Raw genomic sequence first — 23,377 nt, 5'->3', positions numbered from 1 at the left:
GTTTTAATTCATTTTTAATGAAAAGAAATTTTGTCATTTTTAGGAGAATACTCAACTAGCCACCTACGAGTATGAGAACTTTGCATCACCACAGAGAAGGGCTCCAACTTGGATAAAGATCAACAAGTATGTCACTAGCTCTCTTATATGAGAAAGAATTATCATCAATACTATGAGTATAGGAGAACTATATCTCAACTATTGAAACGACTCATGTCTAAACTTTGAGAAAAATTTTAAAGGGAAAAGTGCACAAAAATGGGGCATAAAATGATTTGAATGAGTTATGTATTTTTAAGTCTTTTGAAAATGGTCTGAATATGCTTAAGATGGATTAGCATTTATTAGGATAAGGTTTTGAAAATAACTTGACAAAAGTCAAGGTTTATTAAGAAGGGGGTTCAAGTTTGAAATCAAGAAGTTTTTTGAAAAGAGGGAGAAGATTTGAAAATTAAAGAAAGAGAGAAGAAGAAGAATAGACTATCCAAGAGCATAATGTAAAAGCTAGGGAGGAAATATCTAACCAAGAGATATCTAGCTTTATTACATAAGTCAAGCAAGAATTCCCTCCTTTGTATTAAGCCTCAATCAAACTAAATAAGCAAAGAATAATCATGCATCGGATGAAAACTAAAATAACTAGGCCAAGTCTTCACAAAGAAGTCCAAAGTCAAAGGTATCAGATGGATCCCAAGGTCTCAAATCACAATCTCCCAAAGCAAAGGTCAAGGTCCTAGCTCTAAGTCCATAACTCCATAACAATGCTAAGGATAGTAACCTCAAGTCCATGAATCAAGAGAAACAAAAAATTTAGGGGTTTTTTCTTTATTAATGTTTTTTACAAGGAAATGAAAGCCCCAATGGACAAAGAACAAATAATAAGCCATAAAACAATATGATATGAGATGCTAAAATAAAATCATAAAGTAAATAACAAGAAATATAAGCATAAAATAAATGACATCAAAATAAAGCTAATGTAATAAGATGTTAGTAAATTATGTTAGTGATAAAAAATGAAAGATGTTTTGGTCATTTTTTGGAGAACACTCAACTATTCACCCACAAGCATGAAAATATGAACCTATACATTTTCACCATGAGAAGGGCTCCAACTTGGATAAAATCAACAAGTATGCCACTAGCTCTCACAAATGAAAATGGAGCAATATTTTCATACAATACCATGAGGAATAGGAGACTTACAATCTCAATTATGAAAATGTCTTACTTTAAGGACAAATTTAGCGTCATGTTAAGCAATCGTAATTGGACTTATGTAGAAGTCACAACTATTTGAGGCCGGTCAATAATAATGTTAGTGTTAATACATGCTAGAGAAATGATATGTAACCAATCAAGGGTAAAGGAAAATGTTACCTACTATCAACCAAGTGATAACTTAACAAAGGTAATAAGCAAAGGTAAGGGAAATTATTACCTACCATCAACCGAGTGATAACTTAACAAAGATAATAAGCTCAAAAGGAATCAAAGTTTAACTCATGAATGAACTAGAGAGAAACGGTCAAAGAAGACTCAATCCAATGAGGAAACAAACTCAATTGGGGATTACATCCATCCAGATAATGAAATGGAAAAGGAAATTGTAACGAAACCTTCCACGATGATCAAAATCAGTGGGGAATTAGAAAGGATAAACTCTTTCTACTTAAGGCCAACACTCTATTGGAGAGAGGACGCACACGCTCTGCAAGGAGAAAAATACCAAAGAGTGGGGAAGCACCAAGAAATGAAAAATGCGTAAATAAACATCATGATGTTATGCACATGCGTATGAACATGTGTATGAATATGCTGACAAAACAAGCATAAAGGGTTAGACCGGCAACATAGTACAACCAGATACTCGACTAATCTCAACGAGATGGAGATACCACTGGGGATCTTTCTAGAGATTCTACCAAAGAGAAACCCGCAATGAAAGATCATATGCGCATCAGAGGAGCTAAATCCTAATACAAGGCTAAAAAAACCTTTTGTAAAGAGAAAAGGATATTTCTTGGAAAACCCAAAAACTTAATCTTTTAGAATCATGAACTCCGTTTTGAGGGGGGGTTTGTAGGGGATAAAGGACATCCGACCAAACTTCGTGCCCAAGACCTGTTAGCGACCTTAATATGGATTTTTTTCATTCCCGTAATCTTGTATAGGGGAAACTGATGTTCTTGGATAAATGCAACAGAGGGAAATCTTGTCTAGGGGCCACTGAGCTCCACTTTTCAAGATCTTACCATCCTTGAGATTGCTGTTAACATTCCTCTTTTATATTCACAAGTCGAGGAAAAATATATTTTTGTAAAGTTCAAAACACGATTGTTTATATATCTTTTGTTTCAAAAATTATTATCAGAAATAAATGAAATTTCGTAAACTAAAACAAGATAAGAATAGTAAATGAATGGGCAAAAGATTAAATTTTATTGATAGAATGGTAGTCCACAAATGGCGTGAGCCCATGGATCATGACAAAGTTGAAAAATGGTAAATACATGGAAATGGATACATTGAAATACAATAACCACTATCCTCCCTAACAACTTTGAATTCCGCTATGTTTTGAACTTCAGTCGAGGATGACTGAATGAGAACCTTTTATAGACACTGTTATTTCAAACGATCAAGTTTATCCTGATGCAGTTACTTGCCATAATCCCTAACTTTTGCCTAGATTTATCTTTTGGGTTCAATCTACCGGGATAATCACTTTATGTTTATGTCTCTAACTTTTTCCTGGACCGCCCTTTCGGGTTTTCAATCCACCGAGATGCTCATTTTTGTCTAAGTCGCCCTTTCGGGTTTTCAACTTAGCGAGTTGTTCTTTTATTTTTAGGCAAAGTATTTCTTGACTGCATCAGCATTCACAGGACGAGTGAGCTCCTCACCATCCATAATTGTAATAAACAATGCACCGCTAGAGAAAGCTTTCTTAATAACATATGAGCCTTCGTAATTAGGAGTCCACTTTCCCCTAGAATCAGTGTTGAAATACAAGATCTTCTTGAGCACAAGGTCACCTTCTCTGAATACATGAGGTCAAACCATCTTGTCAAACGCTTCCTTCATTCTCTTTTGATATAATTGGCCATGACACAAAGTTGTCATTCTTTTCTCATCAATCATATTCATCTGACCATATATGTTTTGACACCATTCAGCCTCAGATAATTTGTCTTCCATCAAGACTCTCATAAATGGTATCTCACCCTCTATAGGGAACACTGCTTCCATGCCATACACAATAGAGAAAGAGGTTTCCCCTGTCGAAGTGCGGACGGATGTACGGTACCCATGTAAAGCAAAAGGGAGCATCTCATGCCAATCCTTATACGTCACAACCATCTTCTAGATAATCTTCTTAATATTCTTATTTGCAGCTTCAACAACCCCATTTATCTTAGGTCTGTAAGGAGAAGAGTTATAATGTTCAATCTTGAAGTCGTTACAAAGTTCTTTCATCATCTTATTATTCAAGTTTGACCCGTTATCGGTAATGATCTTACTTAGAACACCATATCGGCAAATAATATGATTCTTAATAAATCTGACCACAACCTGCTTGGTCACATTAGCGAAAGACGTCGCTTCAACCCATTTGGTGAAGTAATCAATAGCTACTAGAATGAAATGATGTTCGTTCGAAGTTTTGGGTTTAACCATACCAATCATGTTGATTCCCCACATAGAGAAATGCCATGGGGATGAAATAACATTGAGAAGTGTCGGAGGCACATGAATTTTATCAGCATAAATTTGACATTTATGGCACTTCTTCACATATTTGCAACAATCATATTCCATTGTCAGCCAATAGTAACATGCCCTTAATAATTTTTTAGCCATTCCATGTCCATTGGCATGAGTACCAAATGATCCTTCATGAACTTGCATTAACATTTATGCTTCGTGTCTATCCACGCATATGAGCAAAACCATGTCAAAGTTTCTCTTGTAGAACACATCTCTATTCAGAAAGAAATTGTCAGCCAGTCTTCTCAAAGTCTTCTTATCTTTGTTGGATGCCCCAAGTGGGTACTCTTGACTTTTGAGGAAACACTTAATATCATGATACAAAGGCTTATCATCTGTAACTTCTTCTGCTACAAATACATGAACAGGTCTATCAAGGCGCATAAATCTGATATTGGGCACGTCATTCCAATGATTTACTTTATACATAGAAGAAAAAGTAGCCAAAGCATCTGACATCTGATCCTCTTCACAAGGTATATGATGAAATTCAACTTTATTGAAGAAAGTCAATAACCTCTTTGCATAATCTTTGTAAGGAACCAAACCGGAGTGACAATTCTTCTATTCTCCTTTAATCTAATTAACTACCAAGGCTGAATCTCCATATACATCAAGGATCTTAATCCTCAAATCAATGGCTTCTTCAAGACCCATGATACAAGCTTCATACTAGACATGTTCTTCGTACAATCAAACATCAATCTTGTAGTGAAAGGGATATGAGAACCCCGAGGAATAATGATGATTGCCCCAATTCCATTACCATAAGTATTAACAGCTCCATCAAACACTAAACCCCATCGGGATCCAGGCTCTGGTCCTTCTTCAGAAAATGGTTCATCACAATCTTTAGCTTTCGAGTACATAACATCTTCATCAGGGAAGTCAAACCTGATGGGTTGATAATCATCGATCGACTGGTGAGCCAAATGATCTACAAGAATACTCCCTTTAACCGCCTTCTGAGTACGGTACTCAATATACAATACTCAATATCATATTCAGATAGTAACATCTACCAACGAGCAATCCTTCCTGTCAAAGCAGGCTTTTCAAAAATATACTTGATTGGATCCATTTTGGATATTAACCAAGTGGTATGATTAATCATATACTGGCGTAGACATTTGGCAGCCCATGCTAAAGCACAACAGGTCTTCTCAAGCATGGAATACCGAGATTCATAATCCGTAAACTTCTTACTTAGATAGTAAATGGCATGCTCCTTTCTACAAGTTTCATCTTGTTGTCCAAGCACACAACCCATGGACTCTTCTAACACAGTCAAATACATAATCAACGGTCCTCCTTCCATTGGAGGAGATAAGATAAAAGGTTCAAGCATATACTCATTGATGTTGTCAAAAGATTTCTGGCAGTCTTCTATCCAAACACATCCTTGATGTTTACGGAGAAGCTCGAAGATTGGCCCACACGTGGCAGTCATGTGAGATATAAACCTATATATGTAATTCAGACGCCCGAGGAATCCTCTGACTTATTTTTCTGTCTTTGGTGTAGGAATTTCTCGAATGGCTCCGACTTTATCAGGATCTACTTTAATACATTTTTGACTGACAATGAAACCCAACAATTTTCCTAAAAGGACACCAAAAGTACATTTATTAGGGTTCAGACGGAGTTTAAACTTTCTCAACCGCTGAAACAACTTCAACAAATACTCAACATGGTCTTCTTCAGTATTTGACTTAGCAATCATATCATTAACATAGACTTTTATCTCCTTGTGCATCATGTCTTGGAAAAGGGTAGTCATGGCTCTTTGGTACGTTGCACCAGTATTCTTTAAACCGAAAGGCATCTCTCTATAGCAGAATGTTCCCCATGGTGTAATAAATGTTATCTTTTCCATCTCTTAGGGTGCCATCTTAATCTGATTATAATCGGAGAAACCATCCATAAAGGAGAAGACATTGAACTTAGATGTATTATCTACCAACATGTCAATGTGAGGCAGAGGAAAATCATCTTTTGGGCTTACTTTGTTCAAGTCTCTATAATCAACATGCATCCCAACTTTAGCATCCTTCTTTGGAACAGGCACAATGTTGGCCACCCATTGAGGATACTCATAAGTAACAAGGAAACCAACATCAATCTGCTTTTTCACCTCCTCTTTGATCTTGACAGCCATATCAGGATGAGTTCTTCTTAACTTATGTTTAACCGGCGGACATTTTGGCTACAACAACAATACATACTCCACAATAGCAGTATTTAGACCTAGCATATCTTGATAAGACCAAGCAAACACATCCACATATTATCTAAGAAGCTCTACCATCCTCTTCTTAACATTTGGACAAAGCAGTGCCCCACTCTTGACTTCTTTCTTGTTATCTTCGGATCCCAAATTAATCACTTCCAACGTCTCTTTAAGAGGCTTGATGGTCTTTTCTTCGTGCTCAAGCAAACAGGAAATCTCATCAGGAATCTCTTCAACATCCTCCTCTTCCATTTCAAACATAAGGAATTTAAAGTTTGGAGAGGGCATAAGGTCATTATTTTCAATGGGTTTAACAATCAATTTACACAATGATTTTATGCTTAATTTTAGAATATGAACAAATAGACGCACATTGTGATGCAGATATAAAAGCGATTATTATCTTGGTATTTTATGTTACCATTTTTCAGAAAAAAGAAAAAAGAGAAAACATAATATGGATAAACGAAATAACGTTTTATTAATGATGAAAAAATCTGAAACAAAGCCCATATAGATTCACTTTCACCTTAGGCATAGTGAAAGGATTTTTAAAAATAACAAAAAAGAATATTACTTTGACAAGTGAGTAATAAAAGGAACATCAACAACAGTCAAATTCTGGCATATCAATCCATGCATCACAAAGTTTGGCGCTTCTTGCTCTTCATCATCTTCCAAAATTATGGTAGCAGACTGATCTTTGGAATGAATAAAGCCAACACTGTAAAATACTTCCTAAATTCGCTTCAGATCTCTTTGGGTTGAATCAAGTGAAAAGCCCAAACCAGACATGTTCTTGGTCTCTGCAAGTTCAACAACTTGTCCCCATCTAGAAGGTTGACCATTCTCCATCACTTGTTGGGCATCTTTCAAAGATGTCATGGATTCCCCATTCTTCTTAACAACATTATCATCAACAGAAAGAGCTTGAAACAGAGTTCCCCCAGCTTCGTCAGCATCAATGTATAAAAATGAAGAGAGATGACTCACCAACATGGCTTGCTCGCCACCCACGATCACTAACTTCCCATTCTTCATAAACTTTAGCTTTTGATGAAGAGATGACGTCATGAATCCATCAACGACCCAGGAGACAACTATAGACGAGATAAATATCCATCACTTGAAAAGTGATCTGAAATAAGCACGGACCTACCTCCATTGGGAGATCAACTTCCCCAATTATGGTCTTCCTCAAGCCATCAAAGGCTTTCACAACAACCCCATTAACCCTCGTCGGAGCACCTTGATAAGAAAGTTTAAATAGAGTGGACTTGGGCATAACATTCAGAGAAAAGCTAGTGTCCACCAGAACATTGGACAGGGCATCCTCTTGACAATTCATGATAATGTGCAAAGCCAAATTATGATTCCTCCCTTGCTCGGGAAACTCTTCATTACTGAATCTCAGATTGTTACATGCGGTAATATTGGCCATAATTCCATTGAGTTGATCAATCATCACATCATGGTCCATATAGGCTTGCTCTAAGACCTTCTGCAAAGCCTCTTTGTGAGCTTCTGAATTCATCAGCAAAGATAGGGCAAATATCTTGGACGGGGTGTGAAATAACTAATCCACCATATTGAAATCACTCTTCTTAATAAATTTTAACACTTCATCCTTATCATAATTATGATCCACACCGCTGGGCTGGCCAGTCTGCATAACAGAATTTTTCGCTTGAGTTGGTTTCCCCACCACAACATCTTCAATTCTCTTAGGAGCCGCAGCAGCAAATACTCGGCCACTTCGGGTCACACCACTTACATCGACAATGTTCACAACGGACGAAAAGGAAGGAATATGGACTTATTTACCATCTTCCACCATGATAGCATTGTACTTGTAAGGAACAGCTTTATCAGACTCGTATGGCGTAGGACCCGCCAAACGAATGACCAACGGAGAAACAATAGACTTCTGACCATTATATGCAATCACAACTTGTTATGGGATATTAAAACGGGGAACTATGACATTTACCTCATGCTTATCTTCATCCCTATCCCTCGTAATCTGAATAATATTTTGATCCAGCATCTCTTGTAAGTCTTTTTTCACCATAGCACACCCTCGGGGGCTTCTGGAACAAATGTGGCAAGAAGCATGGTCATGCTCATAATAACTTAGCTTGCATAAAGTTGCATGCATCTCGACCAAGGATCTTCTGATCAGATTGACATTAAAAACACGGTATTTTCCAGGACATTCTTCGACCATATTCATAATTCCACCACCATGTTTAGGCAACATATTGGCTTGCACATTGGGACTAGAGTCTTCAAAAGACAAAATACCACTCTGCATTAATCTTCTCATCTCAGATTTCAAAGCAAAACAATTTTCAATATCATGATCGGGTGCACCTTGATGGAATGCACAATGATGATCAGGTTTATACCACCATGGAAGCTCTTTCAAAACAGCTGGTGGAGTTCTTGTCTGTACCAAATTCTTTTGTATCAAACGAGGAAATAATTGTGTGTAGAACATCAGAATTGGATCAAACTGTGTTGGTCTCTGGACACAGTTCTGTTGATGTTGTTCATTGGTACGTTGTAGAAAACGTGGTTGATAACTTGGTGCTATTTGAGTGGCTGGAGTAGAATTAATAAATGGAGTAACTGGCGTCATATGCTGATGACGATGATTGTTTCTCGGAGATCTCCTACGCTTCTCTTGCAAAATAAAGTTAGCATCATGTTCCTTCTTCTTGGGAAAACCATTCCCATACCTTCTGGAACTATCAGATGAACCACCTTCTTTCAACTGTCTTTCACAAACACCTTCTTCTAATATCATTCACATGTTTACCATCTCGGTAAAATCACTAGGAGCACTTGCAACCATCCGGTCATAGTAAAGTGGACCCATTGTCTTAAAAAATAGCTTTGTCATTTCTTTCTCTTCCAACGGAGGAATGACCTGCAACAATCTCGCGTCATCTCTACGCGTACTCTTTGAAAGTTTCTTTATCCTTTTGGGATATAGCACTAAGTTGATCTCTGTCCGACGCCATGTCAACATTATACTTGTACTGACAAATAAAAGCTTCACCTAGGTCGTTAAAAGTTCAAATTTAGGTGCTATCAAGTCCCATGTACCACTTCAAAGCAGCACCAGTAAGACTATCTTGAAAGTAGTGAATTAATAGTTGATGATTATCAGTTTGAGTCGACATCTTGCAAGCATACATCACAAAGTGACTCAGAGGACAAGAGTTGCTCTTATACTTCTCGAAATCTAGAACTTTGAACTTATGCGAAATCTTCACATTAGGGATTAAGCACGGATCATGAGCATTCTTCCCAAAAAAATCTTTTCCCCTCAAGTCCTGAATCTCTTTCTGCATATCTTGAAACTCGTCCATCCTTTCATATACTCCAACAGTTTCACTCTGGTCAACATGGAAAACAAGTTCTTCAACATAAGAAGCATCATAGACCACGAGAGGTGGTATAGACTTAACCGGTTGAGCCATAGGAACTTCAATAGTAGGTTGATACCCTTCAGGAACAAAGTTAGGGGGCATGCCCCAAGGGAAGCCAAAGGGAATATGGTGCTGTGGAGCACTGACTGAAGCCACAGAAACGGGCGTAGAGACAATTTTAAAAATCACAGTCCTCTGAAATGAAGTATGATGAGGAGGAGGTTGATTCTGAGCAGCCACCAGAGTTTCCATCATGGCAGTGAGTCTTTCATAAATGTACCTCAAAGTAGTCACCTCTTTATAGAGTTCATGATTCTCTTGCTCTAGACGATCCATCTTCTTCAGTTGATTAGCACGAGTGTTGTACTGGTGAGATAACTTGTCTGAACGAAGACCAAGAAAGAAAGAAATAAGACCCCTGGCAAACTTACTTAAAGCAAGACCAAAATGATGCATCATATGCAAATGAAAATGTGAATTTTTTAAAGGAACTTTAAGACATAACACAAATTGAAAACATCATAAAGGGAATAACGTATTTTGAAGTACTAAAAATATCATTTTATTAATAATGTGAAGGATTACAATCAGAAATAAAATTTCAACAATTATAAACAGAAAGAAACTAGATCTATGGAATCATGTCAGATGAAGACCCAACTCCAAGTTTATACTTCTTACGAAGTCTTTTGATCTCCCTTTCATAGTTGCTTTTTATGGCGTCCTTCTCCATCACAAGTTGGTCTATAATTCCTTTCGAAACACCGAAAGTAGGAAGATGAGTAAACGAGGAAATGTTAGAGGATAATAAATCCTCTTGGTTCCTTGACCTCTTCGTAGCATGTTACTCAATCAACTCTATCAAGTCATCCTTTTCCTTCAACTGCTTCTGCAATTCTTCCTTCTCAAGGTGTGAGGTGTGAAATTTATTCTCAATCATCTCTCTCTTGTTTCATTCTATCCAAAGCCTCTTGCAACTCCTTTATTCCTTTAATAGTGGGCGATTTTACCATTACTAAAGACATGATTATTTCATAAGCGTATGACATATTGAATTCTTGTGTTCTCTTCTTCACCTAACTAGTGTAAGGCTCCAAAGCTACATAATTCTTCAATCCGATCTCACTTTTTTCTTTCCTATGAATATTGTGCCAAACATGCACCATCCTAGCATTCAACCCTTAAGTGTATTTCCCTTCCTGGAAAAATAAACCTTCTAACATGGTGTTATTAGGTTTTTCCTTCATAGCGAACCCAAGTTGGCGTCTTGCCAAAGCCGGATTGTAGTTAATTCCTCCTTGTGTACCAAGAAGAGGCACATTAGATAACTCCCCATAACTATCAATGATATTGACGTCGTTATAAACATAAGAATACCAAGTTATGTTATCATTGGTGAGAGACATAAGTCCTTGAGACCACCTTAAACAACCCTTGTTTTCTTTGAAGATAGAAGACTGTGGCAAGTGCGAAATAAACCACTTGTATAGTAAAGGTGCACAACAGACAATAGTTCCACCCCCCATGGAAGTCCTATGATGAATGGAGAAATAAGTGTCACCAAGCAAAGTTGGAATAGGATTCCCAACCAAAAAGATCCTAATAGCATTAACATCAACAAAATTGTCAATGTTGGGGAACAGGACCAAACCATAGATGAGTAAGGCAAGGATAGCTTTAAAGGCCATCATGCTACCAACATTAGCAAAATAAAAAGATTTCTTAATCAAAAAATTTGAAGTCAACCCTATGATACCTCCTTTGACAGTGAGATTAACATCTACGTCATACTTCCTTAGGTGAATAGCCTAAGCAATAACTCGAGACTCAAGAATCCCTTCCACCCCACTAAAAGGAACTCTATCAGAAACTGGAATTCCCAAAAGATAAGCATACTCCTCCATGGTAGGTAACAGGACCAAACCATATATGAGTAAGGCAAGGATAGCTTTAAAGGCCATCATGCTACCAACATTAGCAAAATAAAAAGATTTCTTAATCAAAAAATTTGAAGTCAACCCTCTGATACCTCCTTTGACAGTGAGATTAACATCTACGTCATACTTCCTTAGGTGAATAACCTAAGCAATAACTCGAGACTCAAGAATCCCTTCCACCCCACTAAAAGGAACTCTATTAGAAACTGACATTCCCAAAAGATAAGCATACTCCTCTATGGTAGGTAACAACTGATAATCAGATAAAGTGAAGGCTCGGTAAATGGGATCGTAGAACTAAACCAAAGTACAAAGAATACCATTTTCAACATCAGTAGATAGAACAAACAAAAGTCTCCCAAAACGGTCTCTTAAATCCTTAGGATCATCCATAAAATATGCTAGCTTCCTTAATTCCATGAGATCGGGACATCCGAAACTGTATTTCCGAGTGTTCCTTCTTTCAATATCCATAGTCAAAATATCTATGATGTTTGCATAGAGAGTCTCTAAGTTCCTTGAAAACCGAAAAAAAATGCTCATGAATGCAATGAGTGCATGATGCAACAACCACAAACAAGATCACATAAGGCACACAAACAAGGTCCGAAGTCACGAGCATGGAGCCAAGGGTAAGATCCAAACCACAATGTGTGTACTAAGGGTATAATCACCTGTAGAACAAGGTTCTAAAGAGTTCCTAGAGTCATAATTCCATCTTTTGGATATTACCGGCTTAAACGACTACTCGCCAACCAATAATATTCTCAAGAGAAACTCGTCCAAGTGTAGTATCACATAACAAATAATTCAAGTCTACACCTGAATAGCCACCACACTACATCCTAAAAGGACAAGATGGGTTAAGGGTTCTAAGGTCCTCATCTTCTCGGGCTCCCAGGTCGGAAAAAGTAATGCTAACTACGACTACTCGTGTGACATCAGTAATCCCAAGAGGCCTCCACTGAGTGGGGGATCTCAAGTCAGCTTATTAAGGATTAACTCCACGTAAGCAAAACAAGACTATACCATCCTACTATCACAAGAGCTCTCAAGTCCGGGTATAGGACTTATCTCACCACACAGAGACCACCAAGCACCAGACAAAATAAACAATAACAAACAACAAAAAGCATAATATATACACATAAACAAAGAGGACTACTCCCCAACAGAGTCGCCACTTTTCTGTAGCGGTAAATTTTTTGAGATTAAGCTATTATCATTTCCAAAGGAAAAGGGAAAAAGTACAAACAAAACCCAAAGAAGTTTTAAAATAAAACTAATAAAAAGAGTTAAGGGTCCGGGGGTTAGTTATGCAAAGGGAAGGTATTAGCACCATAGACATTCATGGTACACCATGGGAACCTCATTGAAAATATGTACATTTTAGTTTGAAAAAGATGTTGTTTGCAAAAGACTGGAGAGATGGGGAAAGAAGTATGTTTTTTCTTAATATTTTTGTGTTTGCCAAGACTTTTGAAGTCTCATACCTACGTACCAACAAAGTGCAATGGAGGATCAAAACCTCGTAGTTCGTGGTAAAAATATCAAAGATGTTTTTTTTTCATTCATTTTTTAATGAAAATACATTTTGTCATTTTTAGGAGAATACTCAACTAGCGACCCACGAGTATGAGAACTTTGCATCACCACAGAGAAGGGCTCCAACTTGGATAAAGATCAACAAGTATGTCACTAGCTCTCTTAGATGGGAAAGAATTATCATCAATACTATGAGGATAGGAGAATTATATTTCAACTATTTAAATGACTCATGTCTAAACTTTGAGAAAAGTTTTAAAAGGAAAAGTGCACAAAAGGGGGGCACAAAATGATTTGAATGAGTTATGCATTTTTAAGTATTTTGAAATTATTCTAAATATGCTTAAGATAGATTATAATTTATTAGGAATTTTTTTTTGAAAATCACTTGACAAAATTCAAGGTTTATTGAGAAAGGGGTTCAAGTTTGAAATCAAGAAGCTTTTTGAAAAGAGGGAGAAGATTTAAAAATTAAATAAAGAGATGAGAAATAGAGACTATCCTAGAGCATAAAGTTAAAGCTATGGATGAAAGATCTAACCAAGAGATAACAAGATTTATGACATAAGTCAAACAAGAATTTCCTCCTTTGGATTAAGTCTCAAGAAAACAAAATAAACAAAGATTAATCATGCATAAGATGAAAACGAAAATAACAAAGCCAAGTCTTCACAAAGAAGTCCAAAGTCAAAGGTATTAGATGAATCCCAAGTACTCAAATCACAATCTCCCAAAGCAAAGGTCAAGGTCCTAGCTCTAAGTCCATAACTCCATAACAATGCTAAGGATAGTAACCTCAAGTCCATGAATCAAGAGAAACAAAAATTTTAGGGGTTTTTTCTTTATTAATGTTTTTTACAAGGAAATGAAAGTCCCAATGGACAAAGAACAAATAATAAGCCATAAAACAATATGATATGAGATGATAAAATAAAAGCATAAGTAAATAACAAGAAATATAAGCATAAAATAAATGACATCAAAATAAAGCTAATGTAATAAGATGTTAGTAAATTATGTTAGTGATAAAAAATGAAAGATGTTTTGGTCATTTTTTGGAGAATACTCAACTATTCACCCACAAGCATGGAAATTTGAACCTATACATCACCATAAGAAGGGCTCCAACTTGGATAAAATCAACAAGTATGCCACTAGCTCTCATAAATGAAAAGGGAGTAATATTTTCATACAATAACATGAGGAATAGGAGACTTACAATCTCACTTATGAAAATGTCTTACTTTTGGGACAAATTTAGCATTATGTTAAGTAATCGTAATTGGACTTATGTAGTAGTCACAACTATCATAGGTCGATCAATAATAATATTAGTGTTAATACATGCTAGAGAAATGATATGTAAACCATTCTCCTAAAGTCATGCCACACAAAAAGAAAAAAATAAATGATCAAGCACAAAGGCTAGGAGGATGGTCCATTACTTCAATCCATACTTCAAAGTGCTTAGGATAAACTTATGCATCAATCCAAAGTACCTTAAATGATTCATGATCAATTAGGAGGTAGATTTGAAATGATGAAAGTTCATAAAGTACCAATCCATACATCATGAACAAGATGGATACAAGTCATCCATTTGATCTTGAGGAAAGAAGGAGATGAAGAAGAAGGGGACAAGAGAGATCACACCCAAATTGGATCAAAGGTTTGATCAAGTCGTCATCAAAATCAATCATCCATTTTGGTGGATTAGGGTTTTTACCCCATCAACACCCAAGATTCATTGGGTTTGATGAGACCTATGGTCCAAACCATCATGATCCAAGATCAACAAAAGTCAACAAAGGTCAAACAAATATAAAATGAAATTAAATGAAATAAAAATGCACTAAAAGTATTTTTTAAATTAATTTTAAAATGGAAATAAAATAAAAAGTCCACGAAGTCCTTCAAAACACCAAAAATAAATGGCAAAGAGAATTATGGGAGATTGGAAATAAAATAAGAAACATATAATAATTTTTTTTAGAAATTAAAAATGCAGAAAAGTATTTTTAGACTAATTAAAATGAAGGAGAAAAGAGAAATTCTATGAAAAATAGAAATTAAGTGAAATAAAATGTGATAAAATAAAAATCAGATGAAGAAAAATAAAAGAGAATTTTAGAAATTAGTTTAGGATTTTTTGGATGTAAAATGAATTTTCTATGAATTCTAAAAGAAAATGAAATAAAAATTAAAATAGAAAAAGAATTAAAAAAACACTCACCGTTGGATCAAGCCTCATTAATTGACGTGGCACATCCAACACTCCTTAGGTTAGGGCGCACAATGGGATTTAGCTTAAATGAAACACGGTATTGCATTTAAATTAAGCCAATCAGATTGTTTCATTTGTCCAGCGTGTCTCAAACTCCGATCATCTTCTCCGATGGTCCTCCATCGAAGTTTCATTGTTTGGTAAATTCAGGACACGGGACCACCACCAATGTGATCGCCTTCTCATCATGAATTCAACCTCATGCTCTAAATTCATTTATCTAAACTGAGCATGAGAAATTTCAGAGAAGTTTCAGAAGCAAGCAAGCCACATAAAATAAATTAAATGATGAACACGATCAATCAACACCAGATAAGTTAGGGGAAAGCATCAGAGAGTGAATGACTACATTGTGGTAACTTGTTTGAGTTCAAATGGTGCTCAGAACTACCTTGTCCAAATGGTGATCAGAAGTTGATGAAGCTCGATCTAGTTAGAGTTTTTCAGAAGGTCTCAGATCTTATGAATTGTTGCAAAAGTTTCAAAGGATGCCGAAGATGCTAATGGAATCAAGAAATTGGATTGAAATAAGCTGGAATGCAAAACACAATAGTTGAATTTTTCTAGAAAACTTCAGATTGCAGTAGGGGTTTCTTGGCTCTCAAAAGCTTGGAAATGAATGTAGTAGCTTCCTTTATTTATAGGGAATGTGTTTGGATCCAAATATGTATGGAATCAAGTTGAACACGTGTAAAACAAATTTGATCATGAAGTGAGAAAAGTGTGACTTGTAACTCATTAAAACTCAGTCAAATGATGCGTTTCAAGGGTCAATTAAATTCTGGAGACTTGATTAAACATGTTTAGGTCCAAAACACATGCTGATTTAGCTTGGAAATGAGATTAGTGAAGTTTAAATTTTGGGCAATGGTTATTTCTTCAGTTCCAAGTCACCATGTTCAACTCAATGGGGCATCTTTCTCAAGAGGGTTTTTGGTCCCATTGTTTTTGCAATGTGTTGGCATCATAACAAAGATTACAATATGCCAAGAAAGGCTTCATTTGGATTCTTGAGAAAAAAGTTATGGCATGTTGAAGTTGGCACGAAAAACTGATCATGTAACTTTGAAAAATCTAAGTCCCAAATGTCTGAAAATGACCTATAATGTTTCAATGAATTCCATGGCCTTCCAAGCATAATTTCACTTTGATCCTTAAGAAAAAGTATAGAGAGCATCACAAATGATATTTTTCAAAAAGAATCAACCTCAAATGTTAAAAATTGAATAAGTTACAATCCTTGAAAGTTGAGAAAAAGTCACTTTAAAATAAGTCAAATTTCACTAAGTCCACAAGTGACCTATAATGTCTCCAAACATTTGATGATCCTCCAAGCATAATTGGCTCTTGTCATGTAAATAGAAGTTGTATAGGATGTTGATAAGAGTCATATGCAAAAAGAAACATTAAAAGATGTTGAGAATTGAAGGATTTATGATTCTTGAAACTTTGACTTCAAATGTTGACTTTTTGGTCAAACCACTTGGAACAAACTTATGTACTTGGACTTTCCTTTCATTTCAAAGCACATGGATGATCATATGAACTTAAATTAAAGTGTCCTTGAATGTATCTTGATTAGATTGCTCAAAGCTTGAGGTAACTTGGTGAAGAAGGCATGGAAATAAACACATGAACCTTTGACTTTCCTTGAGAAGTAAACAACAAAACTTTGATGTATTCGTGATCAAAATGTGATTAAAAGGTGCTTTATAACTTTAGAGGTCATGCATTGAAAGATAGCCCCTTGGGAACCAATGGTTGGCCACACTTTGCTGAGAAATCAAAGAAAACCTAGCTGAGGAATCATGCTTGATACTCTTGATGAAAAGTCCTACCTTGCACAATAAACTTAAAGAAAACAAAACATATTTTACTATTTTATTAGTAGTTCAGCAATGAATATATAAACACAAATATAAAATATCAACAAAGAGGTGTTTGATGATCACTAGAAAAGCAAAACGCAAAGATGAGAGGGAGAGGGACCAAGAGGTGACCTTGTTTGTGTGCAAGGATGTCAAGGGTATGTGGGATATTAGGGTTAAAATTTAGGGTATGACAATAACTTATCATCAATTCAAAGTGACAAGAATGATCAATTGCTCACTCATCACCAAGTTTGAATTAAAGAAGATTGAATCAACCGAAGGATATTCATCTATGGATAATTTGAGATGAAGAAGATTAATCAATCAAGCAATCACAAAATATGAATGAGAGTTGGAATAAAAATAAATAAAAGTTAGTAGTTAGATTGGAGAGAGTTAATATTGCAAGCAAGAAAGAAAATTGAAAATCAAATTATAATGCAATTAATCTAATTATTATGCTAAAAATAAAATGAAGATTAAATTGCAAAAAAAAATAGAATTAAAATATAATTAAAATGAAATTAATCAAATTATACTACTAATAAAATGAAAATTATTGCAACATAAAGATAAAATCAAAAATAAAGAAATAAAAACAATTGATGAAAATAATAGATATAAAATCAAGTAGTAGAAAATAAAATCAGAAATGTGAAATTGAAAGAAAATTGAATTAAAAAAGAAAAGAAAATAAAACAATTCAAATTAAAACAAGAAAATAGAAATAAGAATGAGAGGAGGAGGTGCAAGACTCAAATCAGGGGTCCAAATAGCATCAGCAAAGGCCCAGGGCGCTAGACCCACTCCCTCCACCAGGTTTAACCAAAGGAGTCAAGGAAATGAGTTCAAACAATCAGCAAAGATGCATGTGCTTTGCCAAGGAGACTCATCCCAGCCATCTGATATGAATACTAAATAAAGTATGCTAAACGCGTGGCCCATATTGCATGGACTGGCATGTGCTAAGCCAAACACACTACACCATGTTCTATCAGCCACATCACACGAAACAAATCAACCAGAATATGACAATTGGAAAATCAAAATTTAAATGAAATGAAAATGGAGGGAGAGAGAGTCTGTTTCACGACGAAGAAACTTCATCTTCTTCCATAAGACATGAAAATTTAACTTCTGCATCTCATGGTTTCATTTCACAATTGTATGCTCGTTGCACTCAACCTGGATCACGGATGTGTGCTTAATGCTCAGAGTTCATTAATTAAACCTGAGCACGAAGTATTTTAGCTCACAAGTGAAGAATACGAAACCCTATTTCAAAAATTAAATGACGATGAAGCAGTAATAGATGATCAAAGGTTAGGGGAAATGTTCAGGACACAACCACAAGTAGATTGGTAACTTGTTTGGATTGAATTGATCACGATTTCTACCTTGTCGAAAAGTGGTTCAAGTGTAGATTTCGGTGAATGCGCAGAGCTCCGATATGGTGGTTTCAGCAACTTTTCTCGATCCAATTAGCTTCAGTGATGATCGGTGAAGGTGTTAGGATGTTGGGAGTGAACTGAAAATGATCTAATTGCTCTAACCGTATGCTCTGTTTTGGTGAAGGTGCAATTTGATTCTGACAGTGTTTCGATGGCTCCGAAGCTGGAAAAAATGGTGCAACACGATCCTCTATTTATAGGGAAGGTGAATTATGTGATCCACATTTGAGCATGTGACTGTATTGGCTTGGTTTTATGAGATGTACAAGTGACCAAATCCACTCTAAATTTCATGCAAATCATCCAATAATAATGTGGAAATCATTTGGTTTCTAGAAGCCTTCTTAATTTTGTCTTTTTGTGGTATTTCGAATAATATTTGTATCCATGTATTTTTGTATCCCTTTGGTATTTTCCTGTGTTTTACTGCACATGGCCACACATTCTGCACCTGGTTTTCAACTGGATTGGGCCTACTAATGAATTCTACTCATTGCTCTTGGCACATGCTCTTGTTCTTGATCAATTCCACTTGCATTTTATGGCTTGGCATGGTACTTTCATGGCTTCCCAAGTTTGAATCTTCATGGACATATTGATGATGTTGTTGCCATTTGGTTTTTTGGAAGCTCAATTCTAGCCATGCCTCTCATGGATGATGATGACATTACAACCATTGTGATGTTGATATCCATTGCATCAACGAACCTGAGCTGCACATCTTTGAATTCAACCATGCTTGCCTTTACTCCATGAAACTTGGTTTGTAAACTTGCATTGGAATATAGTTCATTTACTTGATATGTCCATGCTTGTTCCGTGACTATCCTTTGCTCATATTTGAATCATAATGGAAAATGTGGGTCATGCTACCTTGGACCATGGATGAACTTGAAATAAATGGTATGGTCTCCTAACTTGAACTTGAAACATGCCATCTTAAACCATGAAAACTTGGGATCCATCTTATGTTGATGATGAAATGTGAATGACCTAAGCTTACACTTACAAAATGGAACACACTTGAATGATGCTTGGTGAATGATGCATATGCGTTCCACATTCATGACTTGAAAATGAATGCTCCATCATGTCCTTAGACTTGATCCAAGAATCATGCTTGAAATGACCTTTTACACCCATCTTGAATTGTTAATAAAACCCAGTTGAATATGAATCAATCTTGAAGTGAGATATTTTACCATGGGGGTATGCCTTGCCAATTTCTTGCCATTTAAGAAATGATGAACATCTTGAATTTATTTGACTTTTCTGTGACCAAAGTGAACCTTTCATGACATGGCCTAACATGATTCAACTGATAATTGTCAATTGAGATAGAATGCCAACACTTAGGATATTCCCCTTGATTGTTGACTTTGGTCAACTGGTTAACCAAAAAGTCAACAGTTGACCAAAGGTCAACTTGAATAAAACTATACCATTCAATATACTATGCATATGATGAATGAGATGCATTGAATAAATAGAACCCCGTGATGAACAAGACTTGCAAACCAATCAACCAAAATGACTTGCACCCCAAGATGGGTGTTTACATGACTATGCTATGATCATGTGTCACAATTTCAAACACCGTCTCCTTTGAATTCTCCTTTGGAAATCATTGTGAGGCACACCTCCATGAAAATAAAATGCATAGTAACACAAGCACCCATCTTGCATGCATAATAGTTAGATGTGCAACAAGATGCAACAAAGCAAACCCTACTCCATAAAGGCAACACTCAATACCCTAAGTGATCTTGGCAAAACCCCCTTAGGAAAATAATCATAGAAAACCCTAATTCTCATACCTTTGTACTTAAGTCACTAGAGCCATGCTTGAGGAGCAATGCAAATGAGAAATGTATGGTGAATGGATGATATGAATGCTAGGGTAAAAATCAGGGTGTGACAACATGAAGTCACTATAAGCATATAAATTGAAATAGATCAATTAAAAATTTTGAAGTGAACATTCATGAAATATTTCATATATCAAGTATATCAAGCATTTGGGACATATACAACATTCAAAAGTAAAAGGCTTACTTTTAAAGAGATAAAATGGAATAATATTACATCGGGTATGAATTGATGAAGGATGCACTCGTATGTGATTAAACTTTTAAGGAAAGTTAGAGCAAAAGTATATAAAGTGCATGCAATAAATCATATTTAGGCAAGATTTGAAATATCAAGTATGTCCAGTTCCCTTTGAATGTTGAAAAATGGTTCAGTCGCAAGAGGTTTTGTAAAGATATCTATAAGTTGATTTTTGCTATCAACATGCTCAAATACGACATCTCATTTTTCAACATGGTCGTGTAGGAAGTGGTGATGTATCTCAATATGTTTAGTGCGAGGGTGTAACACCAATTTTTTGGTTAGATTAATAGCACTTGTTTTGTCGCACATAATAATAATACATTTTAGTTTAATATCAAAATCAAGTAGTTGTTGTTTGAGCCACAATATTTGAGCGCAACAACTATCGGTTGCATCGTATTCCGCCTCGACAGTTGACAAAGTAACGGAAACCTGTTTCTTGTTATGCCAACTTACTAAGGAGTTTGAAACATGTGGCAAGTTCCACTAGTATGTTTCCTATCTGATTTACAACCAGAAAAATTTGAATCGGTATAACCAACCAAATTACAATCACTTCATTTGGAATACCAAAGCCCATACCTAGATGTACCACGAAGGTATCTAAGGATGCACTTTACGACTTTTAAATGTGATTCCTTAGGAGTCGATTAAAGACGAGCGCACATACACATGCCTCTATACTTATTGACATCAACATCCTTACCATTTTCATCTTTTTCCAAGTTTCCATTTGTGGGCATTGGAGTGTCAATTGATTTTGCATCTTCCACACTAAATTTCTTTAGAAATTTATTGAAATATTTTGTTTGACACACAAACATCTATTCGTTGAGTTGATTGATTTGAAGACCGAGAAAGTAGTTCAACTCCCCCATGAGACTCATTCAAACTCACCCTACATTAGCTTAGAAAAATCCTTGACTAATTGCATGTTAGTGGAACCAAATATGATATCATCAACATAAACTTTAACTAGAAGAGTATGTTTTCCCTGACATTTGATGAAAGTGTAGTATCTACCTTCCCTCTAGAGTATCCTTAATCGATTAAGAACTTACTAAGTCGCTCATACCAAGCTTTAGGGGCTTGTTTGAGACCATACAAAGCTCATTTTAGTTTATAAATATGATTAGGATACTCATGATTTTCAAAACCGGGAGGTTGTGAAACATACACTTCCTCATTAATATATCCATTAAGGAAAGCACTTTTCACTTCCAATTGAATAACTTGAAATCTTTGGAGAAAACATAAGCTAGTAAAAGGCGTATATCCTCGAGGCGACCAACCAGAGCATAATTTTCCTCATAATCAATGCCCTCCTCTTGGTTATAACCTTGAGCCACTAGTCGGGCTTTGTTCCTAGTTATCACTCTATTTTTGTCGAGTTTATTTCTAAAAATCCACTTAGCTCCACTAACTTGATGATCTCGCGGATGAGGTAAAAGGTCTCATACATCATTTCTTTTAAATTGGTTTAATTTATATTGCATGGCCATAAGCCAATGCTCATCAAGTAATGCATCTTTTGCGTTTTTAGGTTCAAGTTGCAAAATGAATGCAAAGTGATAACAAAAATTACTTATCTTGGAGCATGTTATGACGCCTTTGGTGATGTCTCCAAGTATGTTATCGATTGGATGATCTTTGAAGGTTCTCCAAGCCAAAGGAAGATCATCCACTATAGCTGGACTTTCAACCTTCTCTTTTTCACAATTGTTATCTTCTTCTTTCTCATGCTCCACCGCTTTAGGATTATCAGTTCCTTTTTCGGGTTCTTTGAGAATGTCTTGTGAAGATACACCTACATCATGAAAAGAAACACCTTTCCCAAAATTTCTTGGATAAGACTCATCAAAACTGACATGTACCGACTCTTCAATAATAAGTAATCTTTTGTTATAAACCCTATAAGCTTTGCTCGATTGAGAGTATCCAAGGAAGATACCTTCATCGGCTTTCGCATCAAACTTTCCATGACTAACTTTCCATTATTTAAAATAAAACATTTGCATCCAAAAACGTGAAGATGTGATCAATTTGGTTTTCTACCCTTTAGTAGTTCATAAGGATTTTTGTATAAAATAGGACTTATTAGTATCTTATTTAAGACATAACATGTCGTGCTAATGGCATCGGCCCAAAAATACTTAGGTAGATTACTTTCATTGAGCATAGTTCTACCAAACTCTTCTAAAACACGATTTTTGTGCTCCACAACATCGTTTTGTTGTGGAATTCTTGGAGAGAGAAAATTATGCTCAATGCTATGTTTATCACAATAATTCTCAAAGAGACGGTTTTCAAATTCACCTCCATGATCGCTTCGGATAGCAACTATTTTTAAATTTATCTTATTTTGGGATAACCTTGCAAATTGTGTGAAAGCGAAAAAACTCTCATCTTTACTATTGAAAAAGATGACCCAACAAAATCTCGAGTAATCGTCTACTATCATAAAACCATAGTAATTATCACTTATGCTTTTGGTCCTTTAGGGACCAAAGAGATCCATATGGAGAAGCTCAATAGGTCTCGTAGTTGAAACTATGTTTTTCAATTTAAATGAGACTCTTATTTGCTTACCCATTTGGCATGCATCACATAGATGGTCTTTTAAAAACTTTATTTTTGGTAGACAGATTACTAAATCTTTTTAAGTCACTTTTTTTAGTAAATCAAAGTTGACATGAGTTGGGCGTCTATACCATAACCAAGAGTCTTCACTCATGGTCA

This window comes from Lathyrus oleraceus, chromosome 1 (genome assembly GCF_024323335.1).
Source record: "Lathyrus oleraceus cultivar Zhongwan6 chromosome 1, CAAS_Psat_ZW6_1.0, whole genome shotgun sequence".
Taxonomy (NCBI): Eukaryota; Viridiplantae; Streptophyta; class Magnoliopsida; order Fabales; family Fabaceae; genus Lathyrus; species Lathyrus oleraceus.
The sequence above is the reverse complement of the archived record's forward strand: the minus strand, read 5'-3'. Positions refer to the sequence as shown.